At 41.6% G+C, this 25,822-nt stretch overlaps 1 protein-coding gene across 1 annotated transcript in view; it reads right to left on the bottom strand.

Moving 5' to 3' along the window:
* dbf4 (DBF4-CDC7 kinase regulatory subunit) overlaps positions 1-25,822 on the bottom strand; it is a 67,305-nt gene that overhangs the window by 4,028 nt on the left and 37,455 nt on the right. The gene's annotated exons all lie outside the window — the stretch shown is intronic.

The raw sequence follows: 25,822 nt of genomic DNA, 5'->3' as shown, positions 1-25,822 counted from the left end.
ATTTGCCATTTATTTTAAAAGGATTCATATAATGTTCTTTAATAATGTAACACAAAATCTGAAAGCACAATTAACATTACTGATTCATCATGAGGAAGCGATTTTATCCAAATCATATTTGGTGTTGCATTTACTATAGCATTTAAATTCTCTCAAAAAAGCAAATTTGGGTGCAATCAATTAGCTTATTTATCATAACTGAATCATATTTCTAAAAATGCATGCTACAGGAATACTTTAGATTCTCCATATTTCAAAACAGAAACAAATATTAATATAGCTGCAAGCAGCAATAACGGGGCCAAGCACAATGAACGCATCAAAGCCAACGAGCAAAACACGCCATAGCTACATTGGAGCTATGCATGTGAGCATCTATGTCGCCTGACCAGGTGAATCAGGTCAAATTCATGCAACAGTATCATCATCACCATGATCATCATCATCATTATACAATTGCATTCACATTCAATTCATCTGACAGCATCAAGTGAGAGTCAGGTCCTTTTTAGAATCTCATTACATTCATTCTATTTTGGTACATATGTTTTAGAACCTTTTTCTCTGCATGTCTACATGCCACATGATCATTCTCCAGGCCTTCCATCTGCCTGGAAGGCCCACCTTTACCATCAAGTCTCAGTGCGGGGATTTCTTGATAATTCAGCTACCTATGAAGAACACTCACAACTTTTGTTTCTCTCTACACCTCACAGTTTCCAGAAGAATGCCCCCCCTACACTTGGTGTAAGTAGGCTATGTAGTCTGTGGGCTACTGTCCTCTCCCAGGATGAAGTGTTTAGATTAAAGGCTAAAACCCTCTCCCTGGTTGAAGTGTGTAAGCTATATACTGCAAAAAGTACACTTTCCAAACTTGATACTCTTTACCACTCTACCATCCAGTTTGTCACCCATGCCACATACAATACACATACTGCACTCGTTACTCTTTGGACAACTAACCTTCCCATCAAACCTGTCATAACATTCCCTAGTTTAATCTCATTTGCACCCTTCTCCAACTATCACCTCTCTACCTATGTCACATTTTACACTAAATGCCTCTCACACACTGACTCCTACAAAAGCCAGTTAATTTACAATGGCTCTATACAATATCCAGTCTTAAAGCAGACTTCAAAGATGTACACACACATCAATTCTTTATGAACGCTGATTGCATTTGTGTAACAGAAACATGGCTAACATCTGCCATAGCCACATTTGAGCTATGCATGTGACTATTTCTCTGCATGTCAACATCCCACCTGGTCATTGTCCAGGCCTTCCATCTGCCTGGGAGACCCACCTTTACCATCAAGTATCACTGCAAGGATAGCTTGACAATTCAGCAATCTGTGAACAACACTCACAATTCTTGTTTCTCTCTTAACCTCACAGTTTTCAGAAGAATGCCCCTCTCCTACCCATACATTTGGTGTAAGTAGGCTATGTAATTTAAGGTCTACATTTCCATCCAATTGACCTGAATGACAACTGTCAAACTAACGTGGAGTCCATATACATTCAATTGTAGTGATCTTGATTATTTCAGTTAAACAAGCACATTCTTCATATAAGAAGAGACGGCACATTGGTTTAATTCTAGCAATGAAAATACAATGAAAGTGCAATGGGGGTCCCTTTGCACAACAATGCTTATATAAACATCAAAATGTAATCTGACAGTGTTGTGCCCAATTAGTAAGTTGTAGAGCATGCCATCCGCTACCCATACAAGCATTATGAACCCCATTTAGCAACGGGGGGCGCTACAGCAATCAATTGCGTTTAAGCCACTTTTAAGAATTTGGGCTTGTTATAGCGCCACCCTTTGGCCTAACTGCTTCATATTTCTTGAGTTACCTCAAGATATGCTCTGGTACTACTATATCTGTTTTAGGAAATACCATCCAAGCGGTTAGGCCTTAACAGGAAATGAGCTCTCTAGCGCCCCCATTCAGTTTGATCTGGCCAGTAATGGAGGCTTTCCTCAGGCTGACATTGTTGATATGAACACAAAGTTTTGTGGTGTTCCATCTATTCCATCAGAAGTAATATGCCTTTTTGTGAAAAGCCACACCCTCTGCAATATTCAATTGCTCATAGTGGCTCTTTTCATCAAGTTTTCTAAATTATGCCGAGATGGAACTTTAGATATTAATTGCTAGATTCTACCTACTGTGCTTCATGTAGATTGACAAAACTTTCTAGGAGGAGATAGATTTTAAGTGTTTTTCTACAATTGCAAAATTGTTGCAAATTAACATAATCTGAAGTTATGGCTCTTTGAGGCAAATTTGTTCAACCTGATGAGACATATATGCCTCCAAAGCGTCATGACTCTAGCTCCAACGGGGCATGAGATATGACCTTTCAAAGTTAGCATTTTTGCCCCTTTTATGTATTTTGGCTTGTTATAGCGCCACCCTGTGGCCAATCAGGCTCTTCTTTCTCCAATGACCATTAGACATACCCTGGTACCACTGTACTGTTTTTCGGAAAACTCTGCATGGCGGTTAGGCCTAAAATGAAAATGAGCTCTCTAGCGCCCCCATTTGGTTTTATTGGGCCAATAATGCAGTGGCCGCCTCAGGTTATATCTGCAGAGATGTCTACAAAGTGGCATGGTGTTCTGCACAACCCTTAAGAAAGTATACCACTTTATGTGAAAAGCCACGCCCTATGCCATTTTCATTGGCTCATAGTTGCTGCTAAATGTAACTTTTTAAACTTTTGCCGAGATGGAATTTTAGATATTGTTCCCTAGATTGTTTGTACCGAATGTCATGCAGATTGGTCTAAGTCTCTAGGAGGAGATAGATTTTAAGCGTTTTTCAAAAAATTCAAAATGGCGGAAAATCTATATAACCGGAAGTTATGGGTTCTTGAGGCAAATTTGTTCATCCTGAGGAGAGACATATGTGTGCAAAGTGGCATGTCTGTAGGTCAAACAGGGCCTGAGATATGCCTGTTCAAAGTTCGCAACTTCAGTCGGCTGCTATAGCGCCCCCTTTTGGCCAATCAATGTGAGACTTGCTCCATGGCTTCGAGTTATGAGCCTCTACTATTGTGCAAAATTTTGTAAAAAGTTACCAATCGGCTATAGGGCCTGCCATAGACTTCCATGGCAGAAAAAATAATAATAAATATAGCTGCAAGCAGCAATAACGGGGCCAAGCACAATGAACGCATCAAAGCCAACGAGCAAAACACGCCATAGCTACATTGGAGCTATGCATGTGAGCATCTATGTCGCCTGACCAGGTGAATCAGGTCAAATTCATGCAACAGTATCATCATCACCATGATCATCATCATCATCATTATACAACTGCATTCACATTCAATTCATCTGAAGGCGTCAAGTGAGAGTCAGGTCCTTTTTAGAATCTCATTACATTCATTCTATTTTGGTACATATGTTTTAGAACCTATTTCTCTGCATGTCTACATGCCACATGATCATTCTCCAGGCCTTCCATCTGCCTGGAAGGCCCACCTCTACCATCAAGTCTCAGTGCGGGGATTTCTTGATAATTCAGCTACCTATGAAGAACACTCACAACTTTTGTTTCTCTCTACACCTCACAGTTTCCAGAAGAATGCCCCCCCTACACTTGGTGTAAGTAGGCTATGTAGTCTGTGGGCTACTGTCCTCTCCCAGGATGAAGTGTTTAGATTAAAGGCTAAAACCCTCTCCCTGGTTGAAGTGTGTAAGCTATATACTGCAAAAGGTACACTATCCAAACTTGATACTCTTTACCACTCTACCATCCAGTTTGTCACCCATGCCACATACAATACACACCACTGCACTCGTTACTCTTTGGACAACTAACCTTCCCATCAAACCTGTCATAACATTCCCTAGTTTAATCTCATTTGCACCCTTCTCCAACTATCACCTCTCTACCTATGTCACATTTTACACTAAATGCCTCTCACACACTGACTCCTACAAAAGCCAGTTCATTTACAATGGCTCTACACAATATCCAGTCTTAAAGCAGACTTTAAAGATGTACACACACATCAATTCTTTATGAACGCTGATAGCATTTGTGTAACAGAAACATCGCTAGCATCTGCCATAGCCACATTTGAGCTATGCATGTGACTGTCTTTGTCGCCTGACTAGGTACATCAGGTTAAATTCATGCAACAGCATCATCATACAACCACTATCACAGTTAATTCATCTGATGATGTCAAGTGAGTGTCAGGTCCTTTTAAGCATCTCAACACATTTCTTCTTTTTTGGGACATATTTCTAGGACCTATTTCTCTGCATGTCTACATCCCACATGGTCATTCTCCCGGCCTTCCATCTGCCTGGGAGACCCACCTTAACAATCAAGTATTACTGCAGGGATAGCTTGACAATTCAGTAATCTGTGAACAACAATCACAATTCTTGTTTCTCTCTTAACCTCACAGTTTTCAGAAGAATGCCCCTCTCCTACCCATACATTTGGTGTAAGTAGGCTATGTAATCTAAGGTCTACTGCGATGTCCCTGGATGAAGCATGTATGCTATAGACCATTTCCTTTCCCTAGATGAAATGTGTATGGTATAGACTACTCCACTCTCCCTAGGCTAATAGTTACTACCCTCTCCCGGGATGAAATGGGAAGAATGGAACTACCCTACAGCATCTAGAAGATTCAAAAACAATCAATAATCTACCCTCTCCCTGGGTATAATTCTGTAGTCTAATTGGCTACTCTCCCTTTTCCTGTGAAGTATGTTATATATAAAATAGCTGATAATAGTGTTTCTGGGAGATTGGAATTGTGTCAATTACCTAAGATTTGCACTTAATGTGTTGCAGTAAACCTAGCCTACAAGGCTACTAATGACATGTCTGTAATGTTTAAGAAGTCTCACAGTTAAAGTAAGGTAATGTCCATCCAATTGACCTGAATGACTACTGTCAAACTAAAGTGGAGTCCATATGCATTCAATTGTAGTGATCTTGATTATTTCAGTTAAACAAGCACATTCTTCATATAAGAAGAGACGACACATTGGTTTAATTCTAGCAATGAAAATACAATGAAAGTGCAATGGGGGTCCCTTTGCACAACAATGCTTATATAAACATCAAAATGTAATCTGACAGTGTTGTGCCCAATAAGTAAGTTGTAGAGCATGCCATCAGCTACCCATACAAGCATTATGAACCCCATTTAGCCACGGGGGGCGCTACAGCAATCAATTGCGTTTAAGCCACTTTTAAGAATTTTGCCTCGTTGTACCGCCACCCTTTGGCCTAACTGCTTCATATTTCTTCAGTTACCTCAAGATATGCTCTGGTACTACTATATCTGTTTTCGGAAATACCATCCAAGCGGTTAGGCCTGAACAGGAAATGAGCTCTCTAGCGCCCCCATTCAGTTAAATCTGGCCAGTAATGGAGGCTTTGCCTCGGGCTGACATTGTCGGTATGAACACAAAGTTTTGTGGTGTTCCATGCATTCCTTCAGAAGTTATAGGCCTTTTTGTGAAAAGACACAGCCTCTGCAATATTCAATTGCTCATAGTGGCTCTTTTCATCAAGTTTTCTAAATTATGCCGAGATGGAACTTTAGATATTCATTGCTACATTCTATCTACTGTGCTTCATGTAGATTGACAAAACTTCCTAGGAGGAGATAGATTTCAAGTGTTTTTCAAAAAATGCAAAATTGTTGCAAATTAACATAATCCGAAGTTATGGCTCCTTGAGGCAAATTTGTTCACCCTGATGAGACATATATGCCTCCAAAGCTGCATGACTCTAGCTCCAACGGGGCATGACATATGACCATTCAAAGTTTGCATTTTAGCCCCTTTTATGTATTTTGTCTTGTTATAGCGCCACCCTGTGGCCAATCAGGCTCTTCTTTCTCCAGTGACCATTAGACATACCCTGGTAACACTGTACCGTGGTTCGGAAAGCTCTGCATGGCGGTTAGGCCTAAACTGAAAATGAGCTCTTTAGCGCCCCCATTTGGTTTGATTGGGCCAATAATGCAGTGGCCGCCTCAGGTTATATCTGCACAGATGTCTACCAAGTGGCGTGGTGTTCTGCACAACCCTTAAGAAAGTATACCACTTTATGTGAAAAGCCACGCCCCATGCCATTTTCATTGGCTCATAGTTGCTGTTAAATTTAACTTTTTAAACTTTTGCCGAGATGGAATTTTAGATATCGTTCCCTAGATTGTGTGTAACGGATTTCATGCAGATTGGTCAAAGTCTCTAGGAGAAGATAGATTTTAAGCATTTTTCAAAAAATTCAAAATGGCGGAAAATCTATATAACCGGAAGTTATGGGTCCTTGAGGCAAATTTGTTCATCATGAGGAGAGACATATGTGTGCAAAGTGTCATGTCTGTAGGTTAAATGGGGCCTGAGATATGCCTGTTCAAAGTTCGCAACTTCAGTCGGCTGCTATAGCGCCCCCTTTTGGCCAATCAATGTGAGACTTGCTCCATGGCTTTGGGCCATAAGCCTCTACCATCTTGCAAAGTTTCGTAAAAAGTTACCAATCGGCTATAGGGCCTGGCATAGGCTCCCATGGCGGAAAAAGAATAATAATAACACTACCAATAACAATAGGGTCTTCGCCCCTTCGGGGCTTGGCCCCTAAATATAGCTGCAAGCAGCAATAACGGGGCCAAGCACAATGAACACATCAAAGCCAACGGGCAAAACACGCCATAGCTACATTGGAGCTATGCATGTGAGCATCTATGTCGCCTGACCAGGTGAATCAGGTCAAATTCATGCAACAGTATCATCATCACCATGATCATCATCATCATCATCATTATACAACTGCATTCACATTCAATTCATCTGACAGCGTCAAGTGAGAGTCAGGTCCTTTTTAGAATCTCATTATCTGTCATCTTCAGTTACCTCAATATATGCTCTGGTACTACTATATCTGTTTTCGGAAATACCATCCAAGCGGTTAGGCCTCAACAGGAAATGAGCTCTCTAGCGCCCCCATTCAGTTTATTCTGGCCAGTAATGGAGGCTTAGCCTTGGGCTGACATTGTTGATATGACCACAACGTTTTGTGATGTTCCATGCATTCCTTCAGAAGTTACATGCCTTTTTGTGAAAAGCCACACCCTCTGCAATATTCAATTGCTCACAGTGGCTACTTTCATCAAGTTTTCTAAATTATGCCGAGATGGAACTTTAGATATTCATTGCTAGATTCTATAAACTGTGCTTTATGTAGATTGACAAAACTTCCTAGGAAGAGATAGATTTCAAGTGTTTTTCCAAAAATGCTTATTTGTTGCAAATTAACATAATCTGAAGTCATGGCTCCTTGAGGCAAATTTGTTCAACCTGATGAGACATATATGCCTCCAAAGCTTCCAAGAATCTAGCTCCAACGGGGCATGAGATATGATTGTTCAAAGTTTGCATTTTAGCCCCTTTTATGTATTTTGGCTTATTATAGCACCACCATGTGGCCAATCAGGCTCTTCTTTCTCCAGTCACCATTAGACATACCGTGGTACCACTGTACTGTTTTTCGGAAAACTCTGCATGGCGGTTAGGCCTAAAATGAAAATGAGCTCTCTAGCGCCCCCATTTGGTTTTATTGGGCCAATAATGCAGTGGCCGCCTCAGGTTATATCTGCAGAGATGTCTACAAAGTGGCATGGTGTTCTGCACAACCCTTAAGAAAGTATACCACTTTATGTGAAAAGCCACGCCCTATGCCATTTTCATTGGCTCATAGTTGCTGTTAAATTTAACTTTTTCAACTTTTGCCGAGATGGAATTTTAGATATTGTTCCCTAGATTGTGTGTACCGAATGTCATACAGATTGGTCAAAGTCTCTAGGAGGAGATAGATTTTAAGCGTTTTTCAAAAAATTCAAAATGGCGGAAAATCTATATAACCGGAAGTTATGGGTCCTTGAGGCAAATTTGTTCATCATGAGGAGAGACATATGTGTGAGAAGTGTCATGTCTGTAGGTCAAAGGGGGCCTGAGATATGCCTGTTCAAAGTTCGCAACTTCAGTCGGCTGCTATAGCGCCCCCTTTTGGCCAATCAATGTGAGACTTGCTCCATGGCTTCGGGCCATAAGCCTCTACCATCTTGCAAAGTTTCGTAAAAAGTTACCAATCGGCTATAGGGCCTGCCATAGACTCCCATGGCAGATGAATAATAACACTAACAATAACAATAGGGTCTTCGCCCCTTCGGGGCTTGGCCCCTAATAATACCATCAATTACAATAGGGCTTCGCCCCCTTCGGGGCTTGGCCCCTAATAATAATAATAATAATAACACTAACAATTACAATAGGGGCTTCGCCCTTTCGGGCTTGGCCCCTAAATATAGCTGCAAGCAGCAATAACGGGGCCAAGCACAATGAACGCATCAAAGCCAACAAGCAAAACACGCCATAGCTACATTGGAGCTATGCATGTGAGCATCTATGTCGCCTGACCAGGTGAATCAGGTCAAATTCATGCAACAGTATCATCATCACCATGATCATCATCATCATCATCATTATACAACTGCATTCACATTCAATTCATCTGACAGCGTCAAGTGAGAGTCAGGTCCTTTTTAGAATCTCATTACATTTATTCTATTTTGGTACATATGTTTTAGAACCTATTTCTCTGCATGTCTACATGCCACATGATCGTTCTCCAGGCCTTCCATCTGCCTGGAAGGCCCACCTTTACCATCAAGTTCTCAGTGCGGGGATTTCTTGATAATTCAGCTACCTATGAAGAACACTCACAACTTTTTTTTCTCTCTACACCTCACAGTAGAGGTCTTCTCGGGTCGGGTATACCCGAGGGACCCGAGACCCGACCCGAGACCCGTACGGGTTCGGGTCCACGTTTCCTCGTTTTATTATGGTCAGTCGGGTCCGGGTCGGATCCCATTCTATTACCGTCGGTCCCGGGTCTGTTTATCATTATGTGTAATACCCGAGTGGATCTGAGAAGATCCGTGATCAGCGCAGCGCTGAATCGTTTATTTTTTTTTAATCATTATTTTCTTTTGGCGCGCAGCGCTGAATCTCACGAGAGAAACGCATGCGTGATTGCGAGTTGAGACAGAGCGGGGAAAATAGCAAACAAAGAAAGATGGACACCGTTAGCAGCTTGTCTGATGTTAAACTAAAGTTACAGAATAATGAATATAAAGAGGTCAAACCCACCGGCACCTCTTCTGTCTGGGCCAACTTCATGCATATTGTCAACAAAGAGGAGAAGAAAGTAGGCGCTGTTATAAATAGCGATTGATTTCATATAGCCTAGACTAGTTCTTCACGTTAGGTCTTTCTGTTTTGATCGATTATTTGATTGATTGTATGAGGCTACCATATGTTGTAGGGAGACTACGACCTGATAAACGTTTTTAGCAGTGTGGCATTTTAATAGCAACTTTAAATAGTCTGTCGGATCCGCCGACCCGACCCGAACTCGGGTCTCTGTCCTACTCCTGCTCTCGGACATTTATCGGATCGGGTCTGTAATGTCTCGGGACAAATTCGGGTCGGTATATATTTTTTTTTCAAATGATCGGATCCAGTCGGATCTCGGAACGAATTTATCGGATCCATTCGGGTTCGGGTCCGTCTTTTTGGACCCGAGAAGACCTCTACCTCACAGTTTCCAGAAGAATGCCCCCCCTACACTTGGTGTAAGTAGGCTATGTAGTCTGTGGGCTACTGTCCTCTCCCAGGATGAAGTGTTTAGATTGAAGGCTAAAACCCTCTCCCTGGTTGAAGTGTGTAAGCTATATACTGCAAAAGGTACACTATCCAAACTTGACACTCTTTACCACTCTACCATCCAGTTTGTCACCCATGCCACATACAATACACACCACTGCACTCGTTACTCTTTGGACAACTAACCTTCCAACTAACCTTCCCATCAAACCTGTCATAACATTCCCTAGTTTAATTTCATTTGCACCCTTCTCCAACTATCACCTCTCTACCTATGTCACATTTTACACTAAATGCCTCTCACACACTGACTCCTACAAAAGCCAGTTCATTTACAATGGCTCTACACAATATCCAGTCTTAAAGCAGACTTTAAAGATGTACACACACATCAATTCTTTATGAACGCTGATTGCATTTGTGTAACAGAAACATGGCTAACATCTGCCATAGCCACATTTGAGCTATGCATGTGACTATTTCTTTGCATGTCAACATCCCACCTGGTCATTGTCCAGGCCTTACATCTGCCTGGGAGTCCCACCTTTACCATCAAGTATCACTGCAAGGATAGCTTGACAATTCAGCAATCTGTGAACAACACTCACAATTCTTGTTTCTCTCTTAACCTCACAGTTTTCAGAAGAATGCCCCTCTTCTACCCATACATTTGGTGTAAGTAGGCTATGTAATTTAAGGTCTACATTTCCATCCAATTGACCTGAATGACTACTGTCAAACTAACATGGAGTCCATATGCATTCAATTGTAGTGATCTTGATTATTTCAGTTAAACAAGCACATTCTTCATATAAGAAGAGACGACACATTGGTTTAATTCTAGCAATGAAAATACAATGAAAGTGCAATGGGGGTCCCTTTGCACAACAATGCTTATATAAACATCAAAATGTAATCTGACAGTGTTGTGCCCAATTAGTAAGTTGTAGAGCATGCCATCCGCTACCCATACAAGCATTTTGAACCCCATTTAGCCACGGGGGGCGCTACAGCAATCAATTGAGTTTAAGCCACTTCTAAGAATTTTGGCTGGTTATAGCGCCACACTATGGCCTTACTGCTTCATATTTCTTCAGTTACCTCAAGATATGCTCTGGTACTACTATATCTGTTTTCCGAAATACCATCCAAGCGGTTAGGCCTGAACAGGAAATTAGCTCTCTAGCGCCCCCATTCAGGTTATTCTGGCTTTGCCTCGGGCTGACATTGTTGATATGAACACAACGTTTTGTGGTGTTCCATGCATTCCTTCAGAAGTTATATGCCTTTTTCTGAAAAGCCACACCCTCTGCAATATTCAATTGCTCACAGTGGCTATTTTCATCAAGTTTTTGAAATTATGCTGAGATGAACCTTTAGATATTCATTGCTAGATTCTATATACTGTGCTTCATGTAAATTTACAAAACTTCCTAGGAGCACATAGATTTCAAGTGCTTTTCAAAAAATGCAAAATTGTTGCAAATTAACATAATCTGAAGTTATGGCTCCTTGAGGCAAATTTGTTCAACCTGATGAGACATATATGCCTCCAAAGCTTCATGACTCTAGCTCCAACGGGGCATGACATATGACCATTCAAAGTTTGCATTTTATCCCCTTTTATGTATTTTGTCTTGTTATAGCGCCACCCTGTGGCCATTCAGGCTCTTCTTTCTCCAGTGACTATTAGACATACCCTGGTACCACTGTACCGTGGTTCGGAAAGCTCTGCATGGCGGTTAGGACTAAACTGAAAATGAGCTCTCTAGCGCCCCCATTTGGTTGGATTCGGCCAATAATGCAGTGGCCGCCTCAGGTTATATCTGCACAGATGTGTACCAAGTGGCGTGGTGTTCTGCACAACCCTTAAGAAAGTATACCCCTTTATGTGAAAAGCCACGCCCCATGCCATTTTCATTGGCTCATAGTTGCTGTTAAATTTAACTTTTTAAACTTTTGCCGAGATGGAATTTTAGATATCGTTCCCTAGATTGTGTGTAACGGATTTCATGCAGATTGGTCAAAGTCTCTAGGAGGAGATAGATTTTAAGCATTTTTCTAAAAATTCAAAATGGCGGAAAATCTATATAACCGGAAGTTATGGGTCCTTGAGGCAAATTTGTTCATCATGAGGAGAGACATATGTGTGCAAAGTGTCATGTCTGTAGGTTAAATGGGGCCTGAGATATGCCTGTTCAAAGTTCGCAACTTCAGTCGGCTGCTATAGCGCCCCCTTTTGGCCAATCAATGTGAGACTTGCTCCATGGCTTTGGGCCATAAGCCTCTACCATCTTGCAAAGTTTCGTAAAAAGTTACCAATCGGCTATAGGGCCTGGCATAGGCTCCCATGGCGGAAAAAGAATAATAAATATAGCTGCAAGCAGCAATAACGGGGCCAAGCACAATGAACGCATCAAAGCCAACGGGCAAAACACGCCATAGCTACATTGGAGCTATGCATGTGAGCATCTATGTCGCCTGACCAGGTGAATCAGGTCAAATTCATGCAACAGTATCATCATCACCATGATCATCATCATCATCATCATTATACAACTGCATTCACATTCAATTCATCTGACAGCGTCAAGTGAGAGTCAGGTCCTTTTTAGAATCTCATTACATTTATTCTATTTTGGTACATATGTTTTAGGAACTATTTCTCTGCATGTCTACATGCCACATGATCGTTCTCCAGGCCTTCCATCTGCCTGGAAGGCCCACCTTCACCATCAAGTCTCAATGCGGGGACTTCTTGATAATTCAGCTATCTATGAAGAACACTCACAACTTTTGTTTCTCTCTACACCTCACAGTTTCCAGAAGATATCTCCCCCCTACACTTGGTGTAAGTAGGCTATGTAGTCTGTGGGCTACTGCGCTCTCCAAGGATGAAGTGTTTAGGCTAAAGGCTACAACCCTCTCCCTGGTTGAAGTGTGTAAGCTATAGAGTGCAAAAGGTACACTTTCCAAACGTGACACTCTTTACCACTCTACCATCCAGTTTGTCACACATGACACATACAATACACAACACTGCACTCCTATCTGTTTGGACAACTAACCTTCCCATCAAACCTGTCATAACATTCCCTAGTTTATTCTCATTTGCACCCTTCTCCAACTATCACCTCTCTAACTATGTCACGTTACACTAAATGCCTCTCTCACACAGACTCCCACAAAAGCCAGTTCATTTATAATGGCTCTACACAATATCCAGAGTCTTAAAGCACACTTTAAAGATGTACACACATCAATTCTTTATGAACGCTGATAGCATTTGTGTAACAGAAACATGGCTAACATCTGCCATAGCCACATTTGAGCTATGCATGTGACTGTCTTTGTCGCCTGACTAGGTACATCAGGTTAAATTCATGCAACAGCATCATCATACAACCACACTCACAGTTAATTCATCTGATGATGTCAAGTGAGTGTCAGGTCCTTTTAAGCATCTCAACACATTTATTCTATTTTGGGACATATTTTTAGGACCTATTTCTCTGCATGTCTACATCCCACCTGGTCATTCTCCAGGCCTTCCATCTGCCTGGAAGACCCACCTTTACAATCAAGTATCACTGCAGGGATAGCTTGACAATTCAGCAATCTGTGAACAACACTCACAATTCTTGTTTCTCTCTTAACCACAGTTTTCAGAAGAATGCCCCTCTCCTACCCATACATTTGGTGTAAGTAGGCTATGTAATTGAAGGTCTACATTTCCATCCAATTGACCTGAATGACTACTGTCAAACTAAAGTGGAGTCCATATGCATTCAATTGTAGTGATCTTGATTATTTCAGTTAAACAAGCACATTCTTCATATAAGAAGAGACGACACATTGGTTTAATTCTAGCAATGAAAATACAATGAAAGTGCAATGGGGGTCCCTTTGCACAACAATGCTTATATAAACCTCAAAATGTAATCTGACAGTGTTGTGCCCAATTAGTAAGTTGTAGAGCATGCCATCAGCTACGCATACAAGCATTATGAACCCCATTTAGCCACGGGGGGCGCTACAGCAATCAATTGCATTTAAGCCACTTTTAAGAATTTCGGCTCGTTATAGCGCCACCCTTTGGCCTAACTGCTTCATATTTCTTCAGTTACCTCAAGATATGGTCTGGTACTACTATATCTGTTTTCGGAAATACCATCCAAGCGGTTAGGCCTGAACAGGAAATTTGCTCTCTAGCGCCCCCATTCAGTTTAATCTGCCCAGTAATGGAGGCTTTGCCTCTGGCTGACATTGTTGATATGAACACAACGTTTTGTGGTGTTCCATGCATTCCTTCAGAAGTATTATGCCTTTTTGTGAAAAGCCACACCCTCTGCAATATTCAATTGCTCACAGTGGCTATTTTCATTATGTTTTCTAAATTATGCCGAGATGGAACTTTAGATATTCATTGCTAGATTCTATATACTGTGCTTCATGTAGATGAACAAAACTTCCTAGGAGGAGATAGATTTCAAGTGTTTTTCAAAAAATGCAAAATTGTTGCAAATTAACATAATCCGAAGTTATGGCTCCTTGAGGCAAATTTGTTTACCCTGATGAGACATATATGCCTCCAAAGCGTCCTGACTCTAGCTCCAACGGGGCATGACATATGACCATTCAAAGTTTGCATTTTATCCCCTTTTATGTATTTTGGCTTGTAATAGCGCCACCCTGTGGCCAATCAGGCTCTTCTCTCTCCAGTGACCATTAGACCTACCCTGGTACCTCTGTACCGTGTTTCGGAAAGCTCTGCATGGCGGTTAGGCCTAAACTGAAAATGAGCTCTCTAGCGCCCCCATTTGGTTTGATTGGGCCAATAATGCAGTGGCCGCCTCAGGTTATATCTGCACAGATGTCTTATAAGTGGCGTGGTGTTCTGCACAACCCTTAAGAAAGTATACCCCTTTATGTGAAAAGCCACGCCCCATGCCATTTTCATTGGCTCATAGTTGCTGTTAAATGTAACTTTTTCTACTTTTGCCGAGATGGAATTATAGATATCGGTCCTTAGATTGTGTGTACCCAGTATCATGCAGATTGGTCAAAGTCTCTAGGAGGAGATAGATTTTTAGCGTTTTTCAAAAAATTCAAAATGGCGGAAAATCTATATAACCGGAAGTTATAGGTCCTTGAGGCAAATTTGTTCATCATGAGGAGAGACATATGTGTGCAAAGTGTCATGTCTGTAGGTCAAACGGGGCCTGAGATATGCCTGTTCAAAGTTCGCAACTTCAGTCGGCTGCTATAGCGCCCCCTTTTGGCCAATCGATGTGAGACTTGCTCCATGGCTTCGGGCTATAAGCCTCTACCATCGTGCAAAGTTTCGTAAAAAGTTACCAATCGGCTATAGGGCTTCCCATAGACTTCCATTGCAGAATAATAATAGGAAAACTACCAATAACAATAGGGTCTTCGCCCCTTCGGGGCTTGGCCCCTAAATATAGCTGCAAGCAGCAATGAACGGGGCCAAGCCATTAAGCATCAAAGCCAACAAGCGAAACAAACCATAGCCACATTGAGCTACCATTGAGCTAGCACTAGCCATTGATATCTATGAAAATACGATGAAAGCGCAATGGGGGTGTTGTTGTACAAAAATGCTTATATTGACATCAAAAATAATCTGACAATTTCGCATCCAATGAGGGAGTTGTAGAGCAGGACATGGTCTACCCATACAAGCAGGATGAACTCCATCTGACCACAGGGGGCGCTACAGCAATAGATTGCGTTTTAGCAACTGTTAAGAATTTTGGCTTGTTATAGCGCTACCCTGTGGCCGATTTGCTTCATCTTTCTCCAGTGGCCATTAGGAGTGCTCTGCTGCCACTGGACCCGGTTTCGGAAAAATCAGCATAGTGGTCATGCCTTAACGGGAAATGAGCTCTCTAGCGCCCCCCTTTGAATTGATCGGGCCAATAATGCAAAGCAAACCTCTGGATGTATATAGGGACATGTCTATACGTTTTTGTGTTATTCTTTACAAGCCTTCAATAATGATAACCCTTTATTTGAAAAGCCACACCCTCTGCAATGTTCATTGGCTCATAGTTTCTGTTTTATTCAACTTTTCCAAAATGTGCCGAGATGGAACTTTAGATATTGGTCCCTAGATTCTTTGTACTGAGTGCCATCTGAATCGGTGAAACTTTCTAGGAGGAGATAGATTTTAAGCGCTTTTCAAAAAATGCTAAATAGCCAAAAATTTACATAACCGGAAGTAATGCAACCCCGGGGTGCATTTGTTCCTTGTGAGGAGAGGAATGTGTGTGCGAAGTGTCACCACTGTAGGTCAAACGGGGCATGAGATATGCCTGTTCAAAGTTTTCAAATTCAATCGATTGCTATGGCGCCCCCCTTTGGCCGATCCATGTATATTCCGGTCCAGGGCATCTTGGCATGACCCTCTACTACTATGCACATTTTCGTAAAAAGCGACCAGTCGGTTTAGGTTTTAAAGTCATTTCAAATGATTAGCTTTTCAATTACAAGCTTTAATATAGCTGCAAGCAGCAATGAACGGGGCCAAGCGCAACTAACGCATCAAAGCCAATGAGGAAAACACGCCATTGCTACATTGGAGCTATGCATGTGAGCATCTATGTCGCCTGACCAGGTGAATCAGGTCAAATTCATGCAACAGTATCATCATCACCATGATCATCATCATCATCATCATCATCATTATACAACTGCATTCACATTCAATTCATCTGACAGCGTCAAGTGAGAGTCAGGTCCTTTTTAGAATCTCATTACATTTATTCTATTTTGGTACATATGTTTTAGGACCTATTTCTCTGCATGTCTACATGCCACATGATCATTCTCCAGGCCTTCCATCTGCCTGGAAGGCCCACCTTTACCATCAAGTCTCAGTGCGGGGATTTCTTGATAATTCAGCTATCTATGAAGAACACACAACTCTTGTATCTCTCTACACCTCACAGTTTCCAGAAGAATGCCCCCTCTACACTTGGTGTAAGTAGGCTATGTAGTCTGTGGGCTACTGCGCTCTCCAAGGATGAAGTGTTTAGGCTAAAGGCTACAACCCTCTCCCTGGTTGAAGTGTGAAAGCTATAGAGTGCAAAAGGTACACTTTCCAAACGTGACACTCTTTACCACTCTACCATCCAGTTTGTCACACATGACACATACAATACACAACACTGCACTCCTTACTGTTTGGACAACTAATCTTCCCATCAAACCTGTCATAACATTCCCTAGTTTATTCTCATTTGCACCCTTCTCCAACTATCACCTCTCTACCTATGTCACATGTTACACTAAATGCCTCTCTCACACAGACTCCCACAAAAGCCAGTTCATTTATAATGGCTCTACACAATATCCAGAGTCTTAAAGCACACTTTAAAGATGTACACACACATCAATTCTTTATGAACGCTGATAGCATTTGTGTAACAGAAACATGGCTAGCATCTACCATAGCCACATTTGAGCTATGCATGTGACTGTCTTTGTCGCCTGACTAGGTACATCAGGATAAATTCATGCAACATCATCATAATACAACCACAATCACAGTTAATTCAGCTGATGATGTCAAGTGAGTGTCAGGTCCTTTTAAGCATCTTAGTACATTTCTTCTATTTTGGGACATATTTCTAGGACCTATTTCTCTGCATGTCTACATCCCACATGGTCATTCTCCCGGCCTTCCATCTGCCTGGGAGACCCACCTTAACAATCAAGTATTACTGCAGGGATAGCTTGACAATTCAGTAATCTGTGAACAACAATCACAATTCTTGTTTCTCTCTTAACCTCACAGTTTTCAGAAGAATGCCCCTCTCCCACCCATACATTTGGTGTAAGTAGGCTATGTAATCTAAGGTCTACTGCAATGTCCCTGGATGAAGCATGTATGCTATAGACCATTCCCTTTCCCTAGATGAAATGTGTATGGTATAGACTACTCCACTCTCCCTAGGCTAATAGCTACTACCCTCTCCCGGGATGAAATGGGAAGAATGGAACTACCCTACAGCATCTAGAAGATTCAAAAACAATCAATAATCTACCCTCTCCCTGGGTATAATTCTGTAGTATAATTGGCTACTCTCCCTTTTCCTGTTAATAATGTTATATATAATATAGCTGATAATAGTGTTTCTGGGAGATTGGAATTGTGTCAATTACCTTAGATTTGCTCTTAACATGTGCAGTAAATCTAGCCTACAAGGCTACTAATGACATGTCTGTAATGTTTAAGAAGTCTCACAGTTAAAGTAAGGTAATGTCCATCCAATTGACCTGAATGACTACTGTCATACTAAAGTGGAGTCCATATGCATTCAATTGTAGTGATCTTGATTATTTCAGTTAAACTAGCACATTCTTCATATAAGAAGAGACGACACATTGGTTTAATTCTAGCAATGAAAATACAATGAAAGTGCAATGGGGGTCCCTTTGCACAACAATGCTTATATAAACCTCAAAATGTCATCTGACAGTGTTGTGCCCAGTTAGTAAGTTGTAGAGCATGCCCTCAGCTACCCATACAAGCATTATGAACCCCATTTAGCCAAGGGGGGCGCTACAGCAATCAATTGTGTTTAAGCCACTTTTAAGAATTTTGTCTTGTTATAGCGCCACCCTTTGGCCTAACTACTTCATATTTCTTCAGTTACCTCAAGATATGCTCTGGTACTACTATATCTGTTTTCCGAAATACCATCCAAGCGGTTAGGCCTGAACAGGAAATGAGCTCTCTAGCGCCCCCATTCAGTTTAATCTGGCCAGTAATGTTGGCTTTGCCTCGGGCTGACATTTTTTAAAAGACCACAAGGTTTTGTGGTGTTCCATGCATTCTTTCAGAAGTTATATGCCTTTTTGTGAAAAGCCACACCCTCTGCAATATTCAATTGCTCACAGTGGCTATTTTCATCAAGTTTTCTAAATTATGCCGAGATGGAACTTTAGATATTCATTGCTAGATTCTATATACTGTGCTTCATGTAGATTGACAAAACTTCCTAGGAGGAGATAGATTTCAAGTGTTTTTCCAAAAATGCTTATTTGTTGCTAATTAACATAATCTGAAGTCATGGCTCCTTGAGGCAAATTTGTTCAACCTGATGAGACATATATGCCTCCAAAGCTTCCAAGAATCTAGCTCCAACGGGGCATGAGATATGACCGTTCAAAGTTTGCATTTTAGCCCCTTTTATGTATTTTGGCTTGTTATAGCACCACCATGTGGCCAATCAGGCTCTTCTTTCTCCAGTCACCATTAGACATAGCGTGGTACCACTGTACTGTTTTTCGGAAAACTATGCATGGCGGTTAGGCCTAAAATGAAAATGAGCTCTCTAGCGCCCCCATTTGGTTTTATTGGGCCAATAATGCAGTGGCCGCCTCAGGTTATATCTGCAGAGATGTCTACAAAGTGGCATGGTGTTCTGCACAACCCTTAAGAAATAATACCCCTTTATGTGAAAAGCCACGCCCCATGCAAATTTCATTGGCTCATAGTTGCTGTTATATTTAACTTTTTCAACTTCTGCCGAGATGGAATTTTAGATATTGTTCCCTAGATTGTGTGTACCGGATGTCATGCAGATTGGTCAAAGTCTCTAGGAGAAGATAGATTTTAAGCGTTTTTCAAAAAATTCAAAATGGCGGAAAATCTATATAACCGGAAGTTATGGGTCCTTGAGGCAAATTTGTTCGTCATGAGGAGAGACATATGTGTGCAAATCCTCATGTCTGTAGGTCAAACGGGGCCTGAGATATGCCTGTTCAAAGTTCGCAACTTCAGTCGGCTGCTATAGCGCCCCCTTTTGGCCAATCCATGTGAGACTTGCTTCACTTCTGCGGGGCCTAAGCCTCTATGACTCTGCCTTGTTTCGTAAAAAGCGACCAGTCGGTTATAGGGCCTGCCATAGACTTCCATGGCAGATAAATAATAATAATAATAATAAATATAGCTGCAAGCAGCAATAACGGGGCCAAGCACAATGAACGCATCAAAGCCAACGAGGAAAACACGCCATAGCTACATTGGAGCTATGCATGTGAGCATCTATGTCGCCTGACCAGGAGAATCAGGTCAAATTCATGCAACAGTATCATCATCACCATGATCACCATGATCATCATCATCATCATCATCATTATACAACTGCATTCACATTTAATTCATCTGACAGCGTCAAGTGAGAGTCAGGTCATTTTTAGAATCTCATTACATTCATTCTATTTTGGTACATATGTTTTAGAACCTATTTCTCTGCATGTCTACATGCCACATGATCATTCTCCAGGCCTTCCATCTGCCTGGAAGGCCCACCTCTACCATCAAGTCTCAGTGCGGGGATTTCTTGATAATTCAGCTACCTATGAAGAACACTCACAACTTTTGTTTCTCTCTACACCTCACAGTTTCCAGAAGAATGCCCCCCCTACACTTGGTGTAAGTAGGCTATGTAGTCTGTGGGCTACTGTCCTCTCCCAGGATGAAGTGTTTAGATTAAAGGCTAAAACCCTCTCCCTGGTTGAAGTGTGTAAGCTATATACTGCAAAAAGTACACTTTCCAAACTTGATACTCTTTACCACTCTACCATCCAGTTTGTCACCCATGCCACATACAATACACATACTGCACTCGTTACTCTTTGGACAACTAACCTTCCCATCAAACCTGTCATAACATTCCCTAGTTTAATCTCATTTGCACCCTTCTCCAACTATCACCTCTCTACCTATGTCACATTTTACACTAAATGCCTCTCACACACTGACTCCTACAAAAGCCAGTTAATTTACAATGGCTCTATACAATATCCAGTCTTAAAGCAGACTTCAAAGATGTACACACACATCAATTCTTTATGAACGCTGATTGCATTTGTGTAACAGAAACATGGCTAACATCTGCCATAGCCACATTTGAGCTATGCATGTGACTATTTCTCTGCATGTCAACATCCCACCTGGTCATTGTCCAGGCCTTCCATCTGCCTGGGAGACCCACCTTTACCATCAAGTATCACTGCAAGGATAGCTTGACAATTCAGCAATCTGTGAACAACACTCACAATTCTTGTTTCTCTCTTAACCTCACAGTTTTCAGAAGAATGCCCCTCTCCTACCCATACATTTGGTGTAAGTAGGCTATGTAATTTAAGGTCTACATTTCCATCCAATTGACCTGAATGACAACTGTCAAACTAACGTGGAGTCCATATACATTCAATTGTAGTGATCTTGATTATTTCAGTTAAACAAGCACATTCTTCATATAAGAAGAGACGGCACATTGGTTTAATTCTAGCAATGAAAATACAATGAAAGTGCAATGGGGGTCCCTTTGCACAACAATGCTTATATAAACATCAAAATGTAATCTGACAGTGTTGTGCCCAATTAGTAAGTTGTAGAGCATGCCATCCGCTACCCATACAAGCATTATGAACCCCATTTAGCCACGGGGGGCGCTACAGCAATCAATTGCGTTTAAGCCACTTTTAAGAATTTTGGCTTGTTATAGCGCCACCCTTTGGCCTAACTGCTTCATATTTCTTGAGTTACCTCAAGATATGCTCTGGTACTACTATATCTGTTTTAGGAAATACCATCCAAGCGGTTAGGCCTTAACAGGAAATTAGCTCTCTAGCGCCCCCATTCAGTTTGATCTGGCCAGTAATGGAGGCTTTGCCTCAGGCTGACATTGTTGATATGAACACAAAGTTTTGTGGTGTTCCATGCATTCCTTCAGAAGTATTATGCCTTTTTGTGAAAAGCCACACCCTCTGCAATATTCAATTGCTCACAGTGGCTATTTTCATTATGTTTTCTAAATTATGCCGAGATGGAACTTTAGATATTCATTGCTAGATTCTATATACTGTGCTTCATGTAGATGAACAAAACTTCCTAGGAGGAGATAGATTTCAAGTGTTTTTCAAAAAATGCAAAATTGTTGCAAATTAACATAATCCGAAGTTATGGCTCCTTGAGGCAAATTTGTTTACCCTGATGAGACATATATGCCTCCAAAGCGTCCTGACTCTAGCTCCAACGGGGCATGACATATGACCATTCAAAGTTTGCATTTTATCCCCTTTTATGTATTTTGTCTTGTTATAGCGCCACCCTGTGGCCAATCAGGCTCTTCTTTCTCCAGTGACCATGAGACATACCCTGGTACCACTGTACCGTGGTTCGGAAAGCTCTGCATGGCGGTTAGGCCTAAACTAAAAATGAGCTCTCTAGCGCCCCCATTTGGTTTAATTGGGCCAATAATGCAGTGGCCGCCTCAGGTTATATCTGCACACATGTCTACCAAGTGGCGTGGTGTTCTGCACAACCCTTAAGAAAGTATACCACTTTATGTGAAAAGCCACGCCCTATGCCATTTTCATTGGCTCATAGTTGCTGCTAAATGTAACTTTTTAAACTTTTGCCAAGATAGAATTTTAGATATCGTTCCCTAGATTGTGTGTAAAGGATTTCATGCAGATTGGTCAAAGTCTCTAGGAGGAGATAGATTTTAAGCGTTTTTCAAAAAATTCAAGATGGCGGAAAATCTATATAACCGGAAGTTATGGGTCCTTGAGGCAAATTTGTTCATCATGAGGAGAGACATATGTGTGCAAAGTGTCATGTCTGTAGGTCAAACGGGGCCTGAGATATGCCTGTTCAAAGTTCGCAACTTCAGTCGGCTGCTATAGCGCCCCCTTTTGGCCAATCAATTTGAGACTTGCTCCATGGCTTCGGGCCATAAGCCTCTACCATCTTGCAAAGTGTCGTAAAAAGTTACCAATCGGCTATAGGGCCTGGCATAGGCTCCCATGGCGGAAAAAGAATAATAATAATAATAATAATAACACTACCAATTACAATAGGGTCTTCGCCCCTACGGGGCTTGGCCCCTAATAATAATAATAATAATACCATCAATTACAATAGGGGCTTCGCCCCCTTCGGGGCTTGGCCCCTAAATATAGCTGCAAGCAGCAATAACGGGGCCAAGCACAACGAACGCATCAAAGCCAACGAGCAAAACACGCCATAGCTACATTGGAGCTATGCATGTGAGCATCTATGTCGCCTGACCAGGTGAATCAGGTCAAATTCATGCAACAGTATCATCATCACCATGATCATCATCATCATTATACAATTGCATTCACATTCAATTCATCTGACAGCATCAAGTGAGAGTCAGGTCCTTTTTAGAATCTCATTACATTCATTCTATTTTGGTACATATGTTTTAGAACCTTTTTCTCTGCATGTCTACATGCCACATGATCATTCTCCAGGCCTTCCATCTGCCTGGAAGGCCCACCTTTACCATCAAGTCTCAGTGCGGGGATTTCTTGATAATTCAGCTACCTATGAAGAACACTCACAACTTTTGTTTCTCTCTACACCTCACAGTTTCCAGAAGAATGCCCCCCCTACACTTGGTGTAAGTAGGCTATGTAGTCTGTGGGCTACTGTCCTCTCCCAGGATGAAGTGTTTAGATTAAAGGCTAAAACCCTCTCCCTGGTTGAAGTGTGTAAGCTATATACTGCAAAAAGTACACTTTCCAAACTTGATACTCTTTACCACTCTACCATCCAGTTTGTCACCCATGCCACATACAATACACATACTGCACTCGTTACTCTTTGGACAACTAACCTTCCCATCAAACCTGTCATAACATTCCCTAGTTTAATCTCATTTGCACCCTTCTCCAACTATCACCTCTCTACCTATGTCACATTTTACACTAAATGCCTCTCACACACTGACTCCTACAAAAGCCAGTTAATTTACAATGGCTCTATACAATATCCAGTCTTAAAGCAGACTTCAAAGATGTACACACACATCAATTCTTTATGAACGCTGATTGCATTTGTGTAACAGAAACATGGCTAACATCTGCCATAGCCACATTTGAGCTATGCATGTGACTATTTCTCTGCATGTCAACATCCCACCTGGTCATTGTCCAGGCCTTCCATCTGCCTGGGAGACCCACCTTTACCATCAAGTATCACTGCAAGGATAGCTTGACAATTCAGCAATCTGTGAACAACACTCACAATTCTTGTTTCTCTCTTAACCTCACAGTTTTCAGAAGAATGCCCCTCTCCTACCCATACATTTGGTGTAAGTAGGCTATGTAATTTAAGGTCTACATTTCCATCCAATTGACCTGAATGACAACTGTCAAACTAACGTGGAGTCCATATACATTCAATTGTAGTGATCTTGATTATTTCAGTTAAACAAGCACATTCTTCATATAAGAAGAGACGGCACATTGGTTTAATTCTAGCAATGAAAATACAATGAAAGTGCAATGGGGGTCCCTTTGCACAACAATGCTTATATAAACATCAAAATGTAATCTGACAGTGTTGTGCCCAATTAGTAAATTGTAGAGCATGCCATCCGCTACCCATACAAGCATTATGAACCCCATTTAGCAACGGGGGGCGCTACAGCAATCAATTGCGTTTAAGCCACTTTTAAGAATTTGGGCTTGTTATAGCGCCACCCTTTGGCCTAACTGCTTCATATTTCTTGAGTTACCTCAAGATATGCTCTGGTACTACTATATCTGTTTTAGGAAATACCATCCAAGCGGTTAGGCCTTAACAGGAAATGAGCTCTCTAGCGCCCCCATTCAGTTTGATCTGGCCAGTAATGGAGGCTTTCCTCAGGCTGACATTGTTGATATGAACACAAAGTTTTGTGGTGTTCCATCTATTCCATCAGAAGTAATATGCCTTTTTGTGAAAAGCCACACCCTCTGCAATATTCAATTGCTCATAGTGGCTCTTTTCATCAAGTTTTCTAAATTATGCCGAGATGGAACTTTAGATATTAATTGCTAGATTCTACCTACTGTGCTTCATGTAGATTGACAAAACTTTCTAGGAGGAGATAGATTTTAAGTGTTTTTCTACAATTGCAAAATTGTTGCAAATTAACATAATCTGAAGTTATGGCTCTTTGAGGCAAATTTGTTAAACCTGATGAGACATATATGCCTCCAAAGCGTCATGACTCTAGCTCCAACGGGGCATGAGATATGACCTTTCAAAGTTAGCATTTTAGCCCCTTTTATGTATTTTGGCTTGTTATAGCGCCACCCTGTGGCCAATCAGGCTCTTCTTTCTCGAGTGACCATTAGACATACCCTGGTACCACTGGACCGTGGTTCGGAAAGCTCTGCATGGCGGTTAGGCCTAAACTGAAAATGAGCTCTCTAGCGCCCCCATTTGGTTTGATTCGGCCAATAATGCAGTGGCCGCCTCAGGTTATATCTGCACAGATGTCTACCAAGTGGCGTGGTGTTCTGCACAACCCTTAAGAAAGTATACCCCTTTATGTGAAAAGCCACGCCCCATGCCATTTTCATTGGCTCATAGTTGCTGTTAAATGTAACTTTTTCTACTTTTGCCGAGATGGAATTATAGATATCGGTCCTTAGATTGTGTGTACCCAGTATCATGCAGATTGGTCAAAGTCTCTAGGAGGAGATAGATTTTAAGCGTTTTTCAAAAAATTCAAAATGGCGGAAAATCTATATAACCGGAAGTTATGGGTCCTTGAGGCAAATTTGTTCATCGTGAGGAGAGACATATGTGTGCAAAGTGTCATGTCTGTAGGTCAAACGGGGCCTGAGATATGCCTGTTCAAAGTTCGGAACTTCAGTCGGCTGCTATAGCGCCCCCTTTTGGCCAATCAATGTGAGACTTGCTCCATGGCTTCGGGCCATAAGCCTCTACCATCGTGCCAAGTTTTCGTAAAAAGTTACCAATCGGCTATAGGGCCTGGCATAGGCTCCCATGGCGGAAAAAGAATAATAATAATAATAATAATAATAATAACACTACCAATTACAATAGGGTCTTCGCCCCTACGGGGCTTGGCCCCTAAATATAGCTGCAAGCAGCAATGAACGGGGCCAAGCGCAACTAACGCATCAAAGCCAATGAGGAAAACACGCCATTGCTACATTGGAGCTATGCATGTGAGCATCTATGTCGCCTGACCAGGTGAATCAGGTCAAATTCATGCAACAGTATCATCATCACCA

Source organism: Borostomias antarcticus (genome assembly GCF_949987555.1).
Source record: "Borostomias antarcticus genome assembly, chromosome: 8".
In the NCBI taxonomy this organism is placed as follows: domain Eukaryota; kingdom Metazoa; phylum Chordata; class Actinopteri; order Stomiiformes; family Stomiidae; genus Borostomias; species Borostomias antarcticus.
Note: the sequence above shows the minus strand (reverse complement) of the source record. Positions and strands in the feature narration are given on the sequence as shown.